Raw genomic sequence first — 18,351 nt, 5'->3', positions numbered from 1 at the left:
AGAAGCGAAACAAACATTATTTCTTTTACACATTTTAAACAACAAACCAACCAAAACAATACTGCGCTCAAACCAGTGTGGTATAAATAAATATAATAAAAATTCTTTGTTGTTGTGTGGGACATTTCCAACACCGTATATCCAGGTCTGCTCGCGTTGTCGTAGAAGAACTGGTTCCACGATGCTAGGCTAGCTGCAAAGGCTACCCCACGATACATCGGCGTGCCCGGGCATCTGTCTCGGAGTGCCCGCGCGGCGTGCGAGAACTATACCACCGAGCCACCAATACTTGCAATGGAAGACGGGCGGCACGCTGAAATGAATAATCAAAGGGAACACAAAGAAACAGACGAGCATTGGCACCCACATCGTATTCATACCGTCATTGAGTGACAATTCATCCCGCGCTTCCTTGGTCGAAATCGACAAGAAACCTGGATTCGTCCACAATAGCGTCCCGAGGCCTCCATTTCAATGGGCCAAACACCGGAGGAACAGTCGACGCCCACGTCAATTGCGTCAGAAGCTACAATGTAGCTTATTGGTCAAACTAACGTCACCCCCTCACGATTTTACAAAATAAAAGCAGGCACATTATGTTAAATAGGAAAAGGGTGATTTTACACACACAAAAAAAGGTCCACGACACATATTTAGATGATATATATGTATTTATTCTATTAAGAATGTTGCCAAGCTTGAATGATGCTTTATACAAGTAAAAATATATCGCTTCCGCCGTAAATACGTTTATTTTGAAAAGGACCAGTACTGCTTCCTACTATAAAATGCCTCGTATACTATCTACTGAAATGCCGTGCACTGTCATTTGTGAGATGCTCTTCTACACACAAGTGAGATTCTGTGCAGTCTCATAACTGAGAGCCTCTTATACACACAAGTGAATAACCTCTCACACATAAGACTGAAAAATATCTCACATTCCTTGGTCAAACTTGGTATAAATGCATGTGAAAACATCTGTACAGATACGTATGACTTAAAAAGCTATCAGACATAAGTCTCGGTAATTATAAGTATCCACATTGATGCATGCCATTGAATTATAATAAATTGAATGGTTGAATAATCAAGAAAGCAAGATATTTTCATTAGCACATATATTTTAAGCTTGATAAAGATAGATCTAAATAAAGTTTAAGATTTTTTTAGCATTATTGAATAAATTATATTGTGTGTTTTAAACGTGGCATTAAAAAACAACAATAATATTACATTTTATTTTTAGGTGTCTGAATAAATATGTTTCAAGATGTTACTTGGCTGAGATTGTAAGGAAGTCCAAAGTATTGTGCGGCCTCATCTACATCAAATTATAATCGATATAAGGGTCAGCAGGGATGAAATCGAACTACATATTCACACACATTCAGTACTAGCCTACATTCTATAATGAAGTGGAACACTGATAAAGGTATAGTTTATGGTTTTTATTTAAAACTGTATTTTTGATGACTGCTGTTAGTTAAAACGTCCACTAGATGGCATTATATGATCTTGCATTGCACTAAAACCAGGTATATGAGCGTTGCATTTTGGGAAATGAAGATGCTATGAACGCTAATGGAGAAAACGCTAACGCTAGCGCGACCTCTTTCAAACCAAAGAAAAACTGGTAATGGTTTCGAAAAAACGTATTTCAATTTCATGTACGCGAATCCATAAAAGGTTGATTTTGTTGCAGACGAGTTCCAGACTGCTCTAATCAGCGAATTACATCTGAGTTCTGTGTGATTCAAGTGTCTGGTGAGTTGCTATGCTGTATGCTACTATGCAAGAGGATATGTCATAGACACGTTTTCCTGTAGAGTTGAGTTACAAGATATTGTGTCTTTTCTTTGTCTAAAAAACAATTGGAGGAAATTGGAAATATAGTAAGATGTTATTTTTTCAAATACAAATAAGTTAATGTTGTATGTTGATGCATTTTTGGAAAGTATTATCGATAGGTGGGCTAGTATCAGTCACTGTACAATTCATGAACAAATAGTTAAATGTGGGAAACGACCAATTTTGACCAGTATTGTAGGTTATACTTGCCATGCTGTACATTCTATGGTTGGTTGAAAATTAAGTTCTTGATATGCAGATTGTTTGTTTTTAATTGCTGGATCTACATCTGACAGACAGAATTGATGTCAAGGAGGATTCGGCCTGATTCAATGAGGGATTGAGGACCAATTTTTTTCAACTTCAGCCAACTGTTGGAGCATCACCCAAAGCAGATAAGGTCACCTTCACTACAAAATTCTTCACACAATATACAGTCACACTATCCCGATAGTACACACATACACTGAATAGTACAACAGACATTGAGGCACAGCAGCAAAAGACTTTGAAGGGACTGTTCAAATTCAATATTTTTTATTTAGATAGTTTGTGTATATTTTTGGGATTATATGATTTTGTGAGTTCTGTAGTACTTTGAATAAATGTTGTTGTTGTATTTTCTTACTAGCTGCCCTTGCTCCTTGAGTTGAACCTGTGTATATTACTATTCCATACTTAGTAACATCAAAACAAAATTCTTGTTCACATAAGCAAAAGAAATTACTAGTGGGATGAGCAAATTATTGCTTGGATAAAATATTCTATCACATGCATTAATAACAATAGCAATTTATCTGAAAACTACCAGACTTGCTTTTTTTTTTTTATTACATTGTAACAAAGCTATCTGTGACAAGTCTCTGTCTTTGGTTTTTAAAAATTAAACGTTAAAAATATCCTTTCCAACCCTAAAAAAAAAAAAAAAAAAAAAAATCATGTTATGTCTTTACAAGTTTTTGTTTTTTTCACCAACATATCAATACCTCTGGGGTTCTAAGTGGCCTTACCTTTTTGAAAATGTTTCTGAATATTCATAGGAAATGTATTATCTTTTAAAAAGTGTGCAGCAATGTATAACACCAAATCTTTCCAATCATTTTTTTCCTGGATAAAACTGTTAAATGAATCTAGAAATGATAGTGTGTATTTCTCTATCATTTTTTATACCGAAATGTAATTTTTGGAAAATTCTATTATTTTTAGCATTACTTTCGGGAAAAAAAAAAAAAAGACTTGTGTAGTTGTGTGAGGTTCTCAGTTATGATTGTGCACGGTATTTTAGTAGACAGTGTAAAAGGGCTGCATATTACGATTCATTATTGGGCCTTTTCCAAATAATACGTTAGTGCGACAGAAGGGATATATACAGTGGGGAGAACAAGTATTCGATACACTGCCAATGGATTTTCCCATTGGCAGTGTATTTACTTGTATGAAGGATCAGTCAAGTTTGGCAATATTCTTAAAAGTATAAATACATACATAATATAAATATGGGTCATGGACCTGTTTATTTTTGTATAATCACCTTTTTTCCTCTTTAACCTAATTTGCCTGCTTTTATTTTCTAAGGTCGTGGAAGAAAAGACGTTAGTTTGACCAATAAGCTACATTGTAGCTTATGACACAATTGAAGTGGGCGTCAATTGTTCCTCCGGCTTTTGGCCCATTTAAATGGAGGCCAGTATCCGGACGAGTCCAGGTTACCTGCTGATATCGACAAAGAGAAGCACAGGATAAATTGCCACTCAGTGACGGTATGAATGTGGGTGCCAATGGTCGTCTGTCTCTTTGTGTACCCTGTGATTAATCATTTCAGCGTGCTGCCCGTCTTCCATTGCAAGTATTGGTGGCTCGGTGGTAGAGTTTTCGCACGCTGCGCGGGAACCCCGAGACTGATGCCCGGGCACGCCGATGCATCTTGGGGTAGCCTTTGCAGCTAGCCTCGCATCGGGGCAACAGTTCCGCTACGACAACGCGAGCAGACCAGGATATACGGTGTTGGAAATGTCCCACACTACAACAAATCATTATTTTATCCACACTGGTTTGAGTGCAATATTGTTGTGGTTGGTTCGTTGTTTAAAATGTGTAAAAGAAATAATGTTTGTTTTGCATGTGGGATGAGAATTCAGTAAAACGGCATGTGAGGGACTAACTTGTCCCCCCCCTCCACAGTACTTAAGTTACTGAATATGTATATAAAAATGGATCTTAAGCTACTATACCGAGTGTGGTTTGATTGTCAATATCAGTTTGCATATGACTGATGAAAAAGGTAAAATTTCAGATTTGAAGAAGTCCATTGGAACTGTTTTGAAATAATAAAAAAACCCATCCCACCTTGTTTCCAATTGCCAAATATATATGCCTTGTAGACTGAAGTGCAAATTGTGTTTATTCACAGATGCAAGACAGTGTTAAAGTATAAGAATAAAATGTCGCAGTAAGGTTTATTGACCACATATTATATGTACATAATATAATTATATATAAGGAATGTTTGTATATATAATTTATGTTTGTACATATGATGTATGTGTGTACGTGCAGGGTGATTCAAAAACAATGTGCCAAAATCACACATTTATTCCTTTCAAAATCATTGACATAGACTGAAATGATTAATTAAATTGTTAATTTGATAAGAAAGTCTCTTTATCAAGTAAGTTAACAAATTAAGTCATATCAGCTTGATTGTCCGTGATGCTGCTGGTGGTCACATTGAGCACTTGTAAAGCATGAAATAAAAACAAAAATATACAATACTTGTGTCAATGTAGTTATTGCCCCCCCAATTTACCGCAATGGTTTTGGCCCATTCTTTTTTTATCACCCTGTATAGTGTATGTGTGTATATATGTATGTGTATATATATACATTATTTCTATATATTTATGCAAATATTTTGCGGTACTTCGTGCTGATTGCAGCTATGCTCTGGACCCACGTTCCGTCGACATTCGCTGGAAGTGATGGTAAGTTAATGCAGCGCCAGCCGTACAACAGCAGACGCCGAATCTCAATGACGCACCCTGAGCCATCCAGGTTTCATTTTTGCAACGTGTTGACAGTTAGAGCTGTTTCTGAATGGGAAACATTTAGGAGCATAAAAATACTGCCAGCTTTAACTTCACGGCTGGTAATGACAGTGTTAGACATCCGATCTTCCTTTGCATCCACTCCCAGTCAAAATGGATTCGACATGTGGTACAAACATGGCACCCAAAATATTGTTTCATATGTGTGCGTGCGCAAAAAGTATTCCACATGTATGCGCGCGCGGGTCTCACATGTAAGCGTGCAAGGATTTCATATGTATGCGTGCGCGGGTCTCACATGTAAGCGTGCAAGGATTTCATATGTATGCGCGCGAGGGTCTCAAACGTAAGCGTGCAAGGATTTCATATATATGCCCGCGCGGGTCTCACATGTAAGCGTGCAAGGATTTCATATGTATGCGCGCGCGGGTCTCATATGTAAGCGTGCAAGGATTTCATATATATGCGCGCGCGGGTCTCATGTAAGCGTGCAAGGATTTCATATGTATGCGCGCGCGGGTCTCACGTAAGCGTGCAAGGATTTCATATGTATGCGTGCGCGGGTCTCACATGTAAGCGTGCAAGGATTTCATATGTATGCGCGCGTGGGTCTCACATGTAAGCGTGCAAGGATTTCATATATATGCGCGCGCGGTCTCACATGTAAGCGTGCAAGGATTTCATATATATGCGCGCGCAAAAAATATTTCACATGTATTCGTGCACGCGTCTCGTATGTATGTGTGCGTGAATATCATATGTATGCGTGCGAGAATCTCACATCTATACGTGCGCAGAAAATGTTTCAATAGAGTGTGTGAGAACGTTTGATTAGTGTGTGTGAAAGGTAATCCTGAATTATGACCCTAACGGCCCCCCATAACATCCGCCACACAGTGGCACAGCTGTACTCCCAGTGAGAAGTGGTTGAACTGGATTTTTATTTTGTGCAATAAACTGCACTTGTGGAACTCTGCTCCCTTTTTCCTGCTATCTGAAGTCAAATGCCATTCAGCCTGCCATGCTACGTGTTACAAAGCGCAAGATGAGGCAGAGAGCATTCTGCCTCTACACTGTAGTAAGCTAACATAGCACCATTTAAAAAGTAACGACATGCTAGCTGTGTGAGCAGCAAGTACCTATAGACAAATTAGCAGCTTTTACAGTCAGTGATGTTGCACTGTTTTAATATGATAAACCCCCTCCCCCAAAAAAGCGCTCTGTTGCGACCTTTATGTCAGGGATTTCCGGCAAGAAATTCTAGCGTTTTTCATTCCTGCAAATTTGTAGTTCTACAAATAATACAAAATATTAACTGCAGTTTATTTCTTTGCATCTGTTAATCAGCGTTTTACTAAAAAATTAATAATCTCACGCCCCCCCCCCCCCCCCGAAAAATATTAGTGTTGTTTTATTACAAAAAAAAAAAAGCTGACATATTCTCCATGAAGTTGCCAGAATATTAGTTTAATTCAATAATCAGGTAACCTGTCATTATTAATTTAAGTACGATCATAAATCTGTGCGTTTCCCCCTCATTGGTAGAGAGCTCGCTCCATCAGTGCGTACGCATCAGATCCATTCCACTTGTTCATATAGAGAACGCCCACATCACTAAAAATCCAGGCCGCGTTTTCCATGTGACTTGCTCGGGCCGGCGCTGTTTGCGTGTGTACCACAGGTCCACAGTAGACCGTGAACGTGAATAGATGGAGAAAGATTGACATTAGATGGATTCAAGAAAGTGAGTATTTATCACTGCTGGGAGTGACAGTTAGCTCCAACCCCCAGCTAACAGCAGAAAGTCCCATGTAATTACTAAACCAAATGCTTCGTGTTTGACAAATCAAAACCTGGCTTCCACACTACGCACAATCCCTGCGCACGTCTTATCTTTGTTTTGTGGTCAAAAGTTACATCCCAGCGCGCTAAAATAACACTGCTACATAGCTACTGCTAGCTAGGGTTAGGGTTAATGCATTGTGAAGGTCCAGGTTGTTTATACATGTAGTGGCCAGAAATGGCACAACAACATAATAATTTAATACATGCAGGTATGTTCCGAATAAACTGAACAAGAGGCTAGGACTGGATCAAAACAATGTATTTATTTTGAATAAAAAACAAAAGACCGAAACGGGAAAGTGCATGTGCAAGAAATCCTAGTTAGTGGGGCTGGTATAATTTAAAAACAAACAATTTTAATAATCAGTGGCCTGCTTAAAAGAACACTGGAAACACTGCAACACTACAAGCCACTTTGGCTAAAATCACAGCAAACGCCAGCCCCACAAATTGCACAATCCCATTAACTTCATAAACAAATAAATAAAAATTAAACTCTTAAAATACTAATTAGAAAGGGGAAAAAAACAGTGACACATGCCAGGGTCCTATTAGATTAAGCAGAAATCATTAAGGCATGTACACAAACTTAAAATACATTGCTAAAATACCTCGAATCGAGGACACACTCTTTACTGATGAGGCCAAACAGGTGCCTGGATGCTAAAATCGAATGCCCAGATTAAGTTAATAATGACTGTGACAACAATTTCAAATAAAATATTACCTTCTGCTATGTCTATAGTGAGCATAGATCCACCGTACGCCACACGCAGCAGTCTTTGGCGTCCGAGCTAACGCACCTGAGGTGAATTGCTCCTGATCATGGGCTTGCCTCTAGGAAAGTGAGTCAGCGCCCCTTGCTGGTAGCTCTCTTTTTAACTGTTCCCCTGGGGCGCTTACCGCCACAAGGTTTTCCCGAAAGCCCTAGTGCCCTTCCCACTACATTCGCCCTCATTTTAAAAGGTCACTGTCCCAGTGACCCATTACAGCCAAGGTCTAAACATTGACTGGACGCTTAAGTGATTGGCTGCATGTAGCCCCTGTAGATGAGGCTCTACGGTAGCAGATGTTTTGTTTACAGATTTTGGGAGATGGAAGGGATTACTATGCTGCCCTGCTGTACTTCTTTTGGGCCGTGAATGTGATTGATCTGGTTCTACGAGTGCCGCCCTGGACCCAGCCTGACCCAGTCCCTCATCTAACTCGTGCGATTGACTGCCCTGACGATGGGCCCCCAGTCTCTGCCTTTCCTGCTTCGGCACAGAAGAAATGGGTGGTGCTTGGCTATTCTGGCACTCTGTTGCAATCAAAAATATACAGTCTTCTGAATCGCTGTCTTCTTTGTGGTTTAGGGTCAGCTGATAGGGTTGATCATCCACCAGACCATGATCAGGTAACTGTTGATTTTGGATACTTGGCGACATAGTGGTTGTAGGCAGCACTCTGAGCTCTGACCGATGAAGGTTCTCTTCTTGTCCAAAGGCATCTTTTGGTCGAATTTTATAAACGCGTCCTTCTTTGTCCAAGTTTTTCAGTACCTCATACACGACTGGGTCCCACACATCCTGGATTTTATTGCGCCCAATGGGGTGACTTTTCTTGTATACCAGAGTACCAGGAGCGAGGATGGCGTTTTCCGTCGGATGATAATTTCGATTTCTTCGTTCTGCTGCTTGCTGGAGCTGTTCGGTCACATGAGAGTAGATTGAACTCAAGTTAGTTTGGTGCACATCCATCCATTCTTGTACTGACCTGGGCATTGAGTCTTGTGATGTTCCCAGCAAAAAATCCACTGGTAGTTGGGCCTTTTGTCCAAACATGAGTTCATAAGGCGAATATCCAGTTGACTGATGTTCTGTTGTGTTATAGGCAAAAAGCACTTGGGGTAAATGTTTTGGCCAAGTTCTTTTTTTCTCTGGAGGGAGGGTGCGCAGTAAATCATGCAAAGTTCGATTAAATCTCTCGCATTGTCCATTACCCTCTGGATGGTATGGCGTGGTTCTACTTTTTTTCAATCCCATACAGGTGACAAAGCCTTTTTAACAGATCTCCAAAACTCTTTCCTTGATCACTGAATGCGTTTTGGGACACCGTAGACATAGAACCATCTTTCTGTGAGCACTTTGGCCACTGTACTTGCACGCTGATCGGGTGTTGGATATGCTTGTGCAAACTTTGAAAAGACATCGGTGACCACCAGTACATTTTCTCGTCCATCACTAGCCTTTTCCAAAAGAGTAAAGTCCATAGCAATGACTTCTAATGGTTTTGATGCTGTCAGTCCTCCTCTAAATGTGCGGACCTTTGGTTGTACTGCTTTGGCCAGCATGCAACGGTTACATTCTTTGCAGTATTTTTCGATGTCCCGCCCTATAAAAGGCCAAAAACATCTGTCGGACAAGGCTTGTAGTGCGTTCAATGCCTTGATGGCCGTGGTCGTCATGGAGGCCTTTAAGCACTTCAGGTTGCAAGCATTGCGGCAACAAGAGCTGAAGAACAACTTGTCCCGCTCCCGGAGTCTGAACTTGACGATACAGAATGTCCTCCTTTGCTTTAATCCTGTTCCATTGCTGCGCCAGTTTTCTCACCGCTTGCCCAACCTTTGTCAGCTCTGCTTTGGATGGGGGACTTCCTCTTTTCCAGAATTGCAGGAAGGGCCCAATTACTGGATCGGCAGCCTGAAGTGCCAGCAGATCAGCCTTGGGGCGTGATGGAAATGCCCCAATGGCTTTACAGGTCACAACATGGGGAACTGCAGGCAAGCTTAGAGTCTCTTGTCGAACTTCATCGGGCACCTTCATGCCGCTAAAAAGGGAAGACTGATCTGAGGGGTGTTGTCGTGATAAAGCATCAGCATTGGGATTACTTGGTCCTGGTCGGTACTTGATTTCAAAGTTGAATACTGCCAGTTCTGATGCCCACCGCTGCTCCACTGCTCCAAGCTTGGCTGATTGCAGATAGCTCAGGGGGTTATCTGTGAACACGACAAATTTAGTACCCAACAAATATTCTCTAAACTTTTGTGTGACTGCCCGTTTCAATGCCAGAAATTCCAGCTTTCTTGAACTGTAATTGGACATGTTCTTTTCTGTGGGTCTCAGGTCCCTACTCGCAAATGCAATTGGTCGTTTTTTTCCATCCTGGTCTTGAGACAAAACTGCTCCTAATCCCATATAGCCGGCATCAATCTCAAGGACAAAGGGTTTGGAAAAATCGGCATATGCCAACACTGGTGTGCTCACAAGAAGTTTTTTTAGTGTCTGGAATGCATTGTCACACTCACTGCTCCAGCGATCACCGATGCCTTGGCCATACGACTTCCCTTTCTTCTTGGTGCCTTCCATTTCAGCCACGAGTCTGTGGAGGGGTGCAGCATGCTTCGCAAAACTTTCCACAAACTGCCGATAATAGGACGCAAACCCTAAAAAAGACTGGAGGTCTTTACACGTCAATGGTTGAGCCCATTCGGCCACTGCGCTGATTTTAGAAGGGTCAGTGGCGACACCGGAAGCTGAAATTATGTGACCCAAATAGCGGACTTCTGACTGGAAGAAATGACATTTCTGAAGCTTTAATTTCAGGTTGTTCTTTGCCAGGCGTGTCAGTACCAGACCCAATCGCTGTAAGTGCTGGTCAAAAGTTGAGGAAAAAAATTACAATGTCATCCAAGTACAGCAAAGGTGACTGGAAGCTCTGGTCACCAAAAATGTGTTCCATCAGCCTCTGAAAGGTACTAGGAGCATTGCATAAACCAAAAGGCATACGGTTGAACTCAAAAAGCCCAAATGGAGTGCAAAATGCAGTCTTTGCCTTATCTTTCTCTGCCACTGGTACTTGATTGTACCCACTTGCCAGGTCCAAGGTGGAAAACCACAGGGCACCGGTGAGCGCATCTAGAGATTCTCCAATCCGCGGCAAAGGGTATGCGTCCTTCGTCTTCGCATTAAGCAATCTGTAGTCGACACACAGTCTAATCTCTCCAGTTTTTTTAAAGACCACGACAATTGGTGAAGAATATGGGCTGCAACTTTGACGCACGATACCTCTGCCCAGGAGCTCCTGAATGTGAGTTTTCACCTGGTCATATTGAGAGGAAAAAGAAAGAAAAAACTTTCTGATGGTTGTGACCATTGACCCAGTGTCCAAAACTCACTCCTCCCATGCTGACTTCCACTAAAGGACAGTCCCCTATGAGTAGAGATTGAGTTTCCCCTTGTGAGCCTTCAAGACCCCTTTCTGGTGCTTGGCTCTCTGCGCCAGAGGGGCCTAGTTTTCTGAAATCTGAGCAGCCGAGCCCCCTACTTGAGCATGCGTCCCAACCCGAGTCCCTTCCACGTTTTGTAAAGCTGTAATATTTACTCGACAGAATCTAGCAATATGGCCCCCCCGATTACAACGGCGACAAATTGGTTTACCATCTGCTTGGAAGCGATTAGCAGTCGGGGCTGCATTATTCTGAACGAGTGAAGGGCGTTGAGCAGTGACATGCTTCATAATAGTATCTAACTGAGCCTGTTGTTTGCGGAGGCACTCTTATTTCAAAAATCTCGTCGCGAGGATTAGCTGTAACTATGTTAGAAATCGCTTCCGAACTTTCCACAGCTTGTGAGAATGAGTCACACGAATATGAACGAGATTTAGTTTTTCCGCTTTGTCTACTTGCATCTGCCCAAATGAGGGCAACATGTCGAAGTCCCATAAATGTAGTGGCTGGGTGACGAACAACATGTTGCTTCAGCTCTCTGCGCAAGGTGTCATCAAGTACATGTTCAATAAACTGGTCACGCAAAAGCCCATCAGCATTAGACACACCACCAGGCGTTTTTCCTATCGCAATGTCCATTAATGATTTTAGGGCATGGGAATAGTCACGCAATGATTCGCCTTCTCTTTGTGTACGTTGAAAAAATTGCAACTGTGAGGCAATATAGGTTTGAGAGCAACTATAATTTTCAGTTAAAATAGCAAATATTTTTTCCGGTGTGTCACGACTTGCTACCGGGTGAAAATTTACCTCGGCTTTCGCATTGCCTTCCAAATGATCAGTGATAAATAGCAATTGTTCAGCTCTGGACATTGGCCTCACCTCCAGGCACCTGCGCACCTCCTCAACCCATTGTTCAATTGTTACCAAATCATTAGACATTTTACCTGTAAACTTTGGGCATTTACGTTCTCTCGGTACACAAATATAACGAGGGTTCACCACATCATATTGATGGCTGTTACTTGGTCCCGCAGGAGGGTTGTCAGACCGCGCCGCTGCCGTCAGCTGAGATTGCTCATGCAATTGCTCTCTCAATTGTTCATTGGCGATCTTCCGTTGTCGCAGCTCCTCCATAATGGCCTGTAGATCCTCCATGCCACTCTGAGCCCACGTCTGTCGCCTCGAAGAAGTTGGTGAACAACTCTAGAGCCCTCGTTGCCACCGGCAGGTCACTGTTTTTTCCCCACCCAAACAATTTATGTCAAAACAACACTAATAAAACAGCCTAGCCTCAACCCTGCCAACAACACCAATTATGTAGTGGCCAGAAATGGCACAACATCATAATAATTTAATACATGCAGGTATGTTCCGAATAAACTGAACAAGAGGCTAGGACTGGATCAAAACAATGTATTTATTTTGAATAAAAAACAAAAGACAGAAACGGGAAAGTGCATGTGCAAGAAATCCTAGTTAGTGGGGCTGGTATAATTTAAAAACAAACAATTTTAATAATCAGTGGCCTGCTTAAAAGAACACTGGAAACACAGCAACACTACAAGCCACTTTGGCTAAAATCACAGCAAACGCCAGCCCCACAAATTGCACAATCCCATTAACTTCATAAACAAATAAATAAAAACTATAAACTCTTAAAATACTAATTAGAAAGGGGAAAAAACAGTGACACATGCCAGGGTCCTATTAGATTAAGCAGAAAACATCATTAAGGCATGTACACAAACTTATAATACATTGCTTAAATACCTCCTTGAAGAACCGAGGACACACACTTTACTGATGAGGCCAAACAGGTGCCTGGATGCTAAAATTGAATGCCCAGATTAAGTTAATAATGACTGTGACAACAATTTCAAATAAAATAATATTACCTTCTGCTATGTCTATAGTGAGCATAGATCCACGGTACGCCACACGCAGCAGTCTTTGGCGTCCGAGCTAACGCACCTGAAGTGAATTGCTCCTGATCATGGGCTTGCCTCTAGGAAAGTGAGTCAGCGCCCCTTGCTGGTAGCTCTCTTTTTAACTGTTCCCCTGGGGCGCTTACCGCCACAAGGTTTTCCCCAAGGCCCTAGTGCCCTTCCCACTGATACAGTTAAGTCTTTTTCTTACAACTATCTTTGGGGTGACGTCCTTCAAATCTGGGGCATCAGTTGTGTTTCTCACTTTACGCATAGATGAGTACAGGAGCTGAGCTCATTCACGCACAGTACAGGCTGAAAGTTTGGACACACCTCATTCAATGGAATACAAATGAAGGTTCAAACCCCAAATGGCGAGAGTGTGCAAAAAAAGTAATCAGAGCAGAGGGTGGCTACTTTGAAGATACTGCAATATTATACATGTTTTTAGTTACCCCCCCCCCCCCCCCTTTTTTTTTTTTTTTTTTGCTAAGTACATAATTCCGCATATGTTTATTCATAGTTTTATTACCTTCAGTGAGAATTCACAATGCAAATAGTCATGAAAATAAAGAAAACACACACAAGAAAACTTTTGGCCCGTACTGTATCATTATCAGCAGTGGGTGGTCATAATAATACACTAATCATAATCACTCCACCACCTTTATTTACCTGTAGGAGTCAGCGCAGAGGGGAAAAGAGGGTGAGAGGGGAGAGACCTCTATTGTCCAGGTGAGTAGGAGAGTAATGATTAGAAAGTGGAGAAATCCAAGAAGATGATTATACATAGCAGGGTTCACTAAATCCAGACCTCGGTGCCACCTTTCCTGTCGGGTTTTCCACATCTCTCTCCATTAACACACCTGAATCAAATGATTATGTCATCAGTAACCTCTCCAGAAGCCTGATAATGATCCTGATTATTTTTTATTCAGGTGTGTTGGAGGAGGGAGACATGGAAAACACGACAGGAAAAGTGGCACCGAGGTCCGGATTTAGTGAACCCTGATATATAACATTCACACCCCTCCTCCCAAATACACACACACACAGACACACACTAGCATTTTTCAGGGTTTGAAATTACAGACATTTTTGTCACATATGTGCCCAAAATGTAATCTTGTGGGGGAAAGTCATGGCATTAGCTTCTCTGATTACACATACAATGCCTTGCAAAAGTATTCGGCCCCCTTGAATCTTGCAACCTTTCGCCACATTTCAGGCTTCAAACATAAAGATATGAAATTATTTTTTTTGTCAAGAATCAACAACAAGTGGGACACAATCGTGAAGTGGAACAACATTTATTGGATAATTTAAACTTTTTTAACAAATAAAAAACTGAAAAGTGGGGCGTGCAATATTATTCGGCCCCTTTACTTTCAGTGCAGCAAACTCACTCCAGAAGTTCAGTGAGCATCTCTGAATGATCCAATGTTGTCCTAAATGACCGATGATGATAAATAGAATCCACCTGTGTGTAATCAAGTCTCCGTATAAATGCACCTGCTCTGTGATAGTCTCAGGGTTCTGTTTAACGTGCAGAGAGCATTATGAAAACCAAGGAACACACCAGGCAGGTCCGAGTTACTGTTGTGGAGAAGTTTAAAGCCGGATTTGGATACAAAAAGATTTCCCAAGCTTTAAACATCTCAAGGAGCACTGTGCAAGCCATCATATTGAAATGGAAGGAGCATCAGACCACTGCAAATCTACCAAGACCCGGCCGTCCTTCCAAACTTTCTTCTCAAACAAGGAGAAAACTGATCAGAGATGCAGCCAAGAGGCCCATGATCACTCTGGATGAACTGCAGAGATCTACAGCTGAGGTGGGAGAGTCTGTCCATAGGACAACAATCAGTCGTACACTGCACAAATCTGGCCTTTATGGAAGAGTGGCAAGAAGAAAGCCATTTCTCAAAGATATCCTTGAAAAAGTCTCGTTTAAAGTTTGCCACAAGCCACCTGGGAGACACACCAAACATGTGGAAGAAGGTGCTCTGGTCAGATGAAACCAAAATTGAACTTTTGGGCCACAATGCAAAACGATATGTTTGGCGTAAAAGCAACACAGCTCATCACCCTGAACACACCATCCCCACTGTCAAACATGGTGGTGGCAGCATCATGGTTTGGGCCTGCTTTTCTTCAGCAGGGACAGGGAAGATGGTTAAAATTGACGGGAAGATGGATGCAGCCAAATACAGGAACATTCTGGAAGAAAACCTGTTGGTATCTGCACAAGACCTGAGACTGGGACGGAGATTAATCTTCTAACAGGACAATGATCCAAAACATAAAGCCAAATCTACAATGAACTGGTTCAAAAATAAACGTATCCAGGTGTTAGAATGGCCAAGTCAAAGTCCAGACCTAAATCCAATCGAGAATCTGTGGAAAGAGCTGAAGACTGCTGTTCACAAACACTCTCCATCCAACCTCACTGAGCTCGAGCTGTTTTGCAAGGAAGAATGGGCAAGAATGTCAGTCTCTCGATGTACAAAACTGATAGAAACATACCCCAAGCGACTTGCAGCTGTAATTGGAGCAAAAGGTGGCGCTACAAAGTATTAACGCAAGGGGGCCGAATAATAATGCACGCCCCACTTTTCAGTTTTTTATTTGTTAAAAAAGTTTAAATTATCCAGTAAATGTTGTTCCACTTCACGATTGTGTCCCACTTGTTGTTGATTCTTGACAAAAAAATTAAATTTCATATCTTTATGTTTGAAGCCTGAAATGTGGCGAAAGGTTGCAAGATTCAAGGGGGCCGAATACTTTTGCAAGGCACTGTATGTGCCACAAGTAAGTAACAGATACTGTTAATTACACAAACTAGAGAAGCATCACATGATTTTTCAAAGGGTGCCAATACTTTTGTCCGGTCCATTTTTTGAGTTTTGTGTAAAATGATTGATTTTTTTTTTTCATTCTCTTGTGTTTTTTCATTGCAAGCAAAATAAATGAAGATATTACTATCAAAGCATTTGTACAATGGTACCTCGACATACGATCGCTTCGACACGATGTTTTCGACATCCGACGTAAAATTTGACTCGCTATTTGTTTCTACGACATGCTCTAAATACAACGATCTATGACAGCCCGCAAGACGGACGCATGGCAGATCTCTTGTGAGCGAAATCAACATGGGTTCCAACAATGCTAGTGCAGGTGGTGAAAAAAAGGTGATGCTTTCCATTGCCAATGACAAAAGATATGATCGCAAAATATGAGCGTGATATGGCTCACACAACAATACAGCCGTAGACGGTCTATGACGGTCCTCCTCCGTTCGCCAGTCTTTATAAGTTAAGGTGGCAATTATTATTTTGGCAACATCGCCAAAGAAATCGCCAGCTTCGTCAGGTTTTAAACATTTATCCCATCAACTTGTGCCTACTGCCTATGCGCTCCCCATACGCATAACATGCACTGCGCGTAAGGGCACCAACTCTGCCTGAAGGGGCACACAAAAAAAATCAAGTTTGTAAAAAAATCCTAAAAAATAGTAATTGTAATAATAACAACAATAGTATTTAAAATAAAACTTTGTAAAGCCTGATAAATGCAAGTAATACAAATATAAGTAACATAGGCTCATTATTTACTAGTGTTGCACCGATACCATTTTTTGGCCCCGATACCGATACCTGGCTGTGCAGTATGGGCCGATACCATACCGATACCACCCCGTTTATATATATATATATATATATATATATATATATATATATATATGTTACCCCCCAAAGAGCTACATAATTGGATGTGAAATCATTGCTATCAAGTCTTTGTCAGGCTGTTGCTTACCTTTGCAAAATAGGAAAAAGACTAGTACAAAGTATAATACTAGCCCAACAGTAAGAAAGTAAAAATAAGTTCATAATAATAAACTCTGAATGAACTGAGTAAACTTTTTTTAAACCTCTCAAAGGCCAAACAGTGCAACTTTCATGAAATTATTGTCTCATTCTGCTGCTGGTTCGATTGTGTTTTGTTGCTGGGCTGTTAGTGTGGGCGTTCCTGACGTCGCACCTGAATCCAATGCGGGCTCATCAACGCAGCATTTAAGCACGGGTGAGCTCAGAGAAGGCTGCCGAGATATTTGCTCTGCTGATCGCCATTTGACATCTCGCACTATAGTCTCGCTACATTTGCTTGTAACGCCCCTGCATTGGGTTTTTTTTCTGTTAGTGTGCTGCACTCGTTTGTAACCTCTACCCTGTGCAGGTATTTGAGTGTTTTTATTTTGGCTTTTTGGCTCGCTGCCGATCGTCTTAGTTAACCTTCGAGTTTTTAGTATTGAGCTCCATCGACCTGCTGTCACGGACTCCTTTGTCATTTCTACTATCCCGCGATCGCGTGTAATTTTTTGTTTGTAATTAAACCCTTGTACGTATCCCCCGCTTGTTGTCAGCTTCGAGGTCCAACCTTTTTCCCGCATTTGCGGACGCTAACAATTATAAGTAATAATAATTGACCACAGCATCCCGTCTCTCTATTAGCCTCCTTTTTTCGGGTGGGGGGGAGGGGGGAGAGTCCCTTATTTCTATTTCTAAAAGGTGGCAACCCTACTTTGGAAACAGGTCCCAAATTACTGCGGCATTTCTTTCAGTAAAAGACAATAAAAGTAAAGTAGACGTAGTAAACTGACCAGAGATTGTTGCTCCGGTCCTGCGCCCTTCCTCTGGAGAGCAGTCCTGCTCTTGCAGGCTCAAACTCGTGTTCGTTCACGTTTCGTCTTCAAATGTTTTATAAGGTTCGAGGTATTGAAACTGGCCGATTTAACTCCACATCTCGAAACTTTCAGGCCGCAAATCTTGCATGCAGCCATTGATTTTAATTGACGGGATTTCTATTTTGAAATATTCCCCGACCGCAGCCATGTTGGCGGCGCCGACATAGCGGCCTTGTCATTGGTCAGGAGTGGCTATTGGCCCGTTCTCATTGGTCTGGAGCAGGCCAATAGCGATTGCTGCTTGGTGTTCACGTGTCATCACACAACACAGAGACAAAGTGTAGTGAGCGCCAGGAGAAAAAAAAAGGCTGCAGTCAAATGTTATAATAATGGACCGGTAAATGGTCGCAGGCTTTGTTGGTACTCGCCGATACCGATACGACCATTTTGGGCCGGATCGGCGCCCCCTGCCGATACTGGTATCGGTATCGGTGCATCTTTATTATTTACACAAAAAAAGAATCTCCTGTGCGGCCCTCTCGTCAGTCTACCTCTGGTGCCCCCCCAATTCGCTAGTGGTTTGCTCCATTATGCTTCAGTCGCAAATTTGGCAGAAGTTTATTCTTGAAAGGAAATGTTATCGAAAAGACAACAAGAGTCGGGGGCGGAAAAAAGGAAGAGGAAAAAGCAGCGAGATGGTGCCCGCGCATCACTTGCAGGTAAGAATGTTATTATTATTATTATTATTTTTTTAAAATAATTGTTTATTTACTATCAGCTACGTTTACA

General features: G+C 41.6%; 1 protein-coding gene and 1 long non-coding RNA gene across 4 annotated transcripts in view; both read left to right on the top strand.

Moving 5' to 3' along the window:
- The first annotated feature begins 1,032 nt into the window (after positions 1-1,032).
- Positions 1,033-4,178, top strand: LOC130921994 (uncharacterized). Of its 2 annotated transcripts, XR_009064440.1 has the most exons (4): positions 1,033-1,636; positions 1,706-1,767; positions 2,148-2,251; positions 3,427-4,178. It is a non-coding gene; the product is annotated as an uncharacterized LOC130921994 (long non-coding RNA). The 2 variants fall into 2 exon arrangements; XR_009064441.1 differs by lacking the exons at positions 1,033-1,636; positions 1,706-1,767 and having other exon boundaries at positions 1,792-2,251; positions 3,427-3,611; positions 3,674-4,178.
- A 9,411-nt stretch (positions 4,179-13,589) lies between these two features.
- si:ch73-267c23.10 (serine incorporator 1) overlaps positions 13,590-18,351 on the top strand; it is a 64,869-nt gene continuing 60,107 nt past the window's right edge. The window contains exon 1 of one of the 2 annotated variants that reach the window (XM_057845988.1): positions 13,590-13,610. The gene's annotated coding sequence lies outside the window, so the exon portion shown is untranslated. Of the gene's footprint in view, positions 13,611-18,190; positions 18,282-18,351 lie in introns of those variants that run through there. The other variant, XM_057845989.1, reaches the window with a different exon arrangement.

This window comes from Corythoichthys intestinalis, chromosome 9 (assembly GCF_030265065.1).
Source record: "Corythoichthys intestinalis isolate RoL2023-P3 chromosome 9, ASM3026506v1, whole genome shotgun sequence".
Taxonomy (NCBI): Eukaryota; Metazoa; Chordata; class Actinopteri; order Syngnathiformes; family Syngnathidae; genus Corythoichthys; species Corythoichthys intestinalis.
The sequence above is the reverse complement of the archived record's forward strand: the minus strand, read 5'-3'. Positions and strand labels throughout refer to the sequence as shown.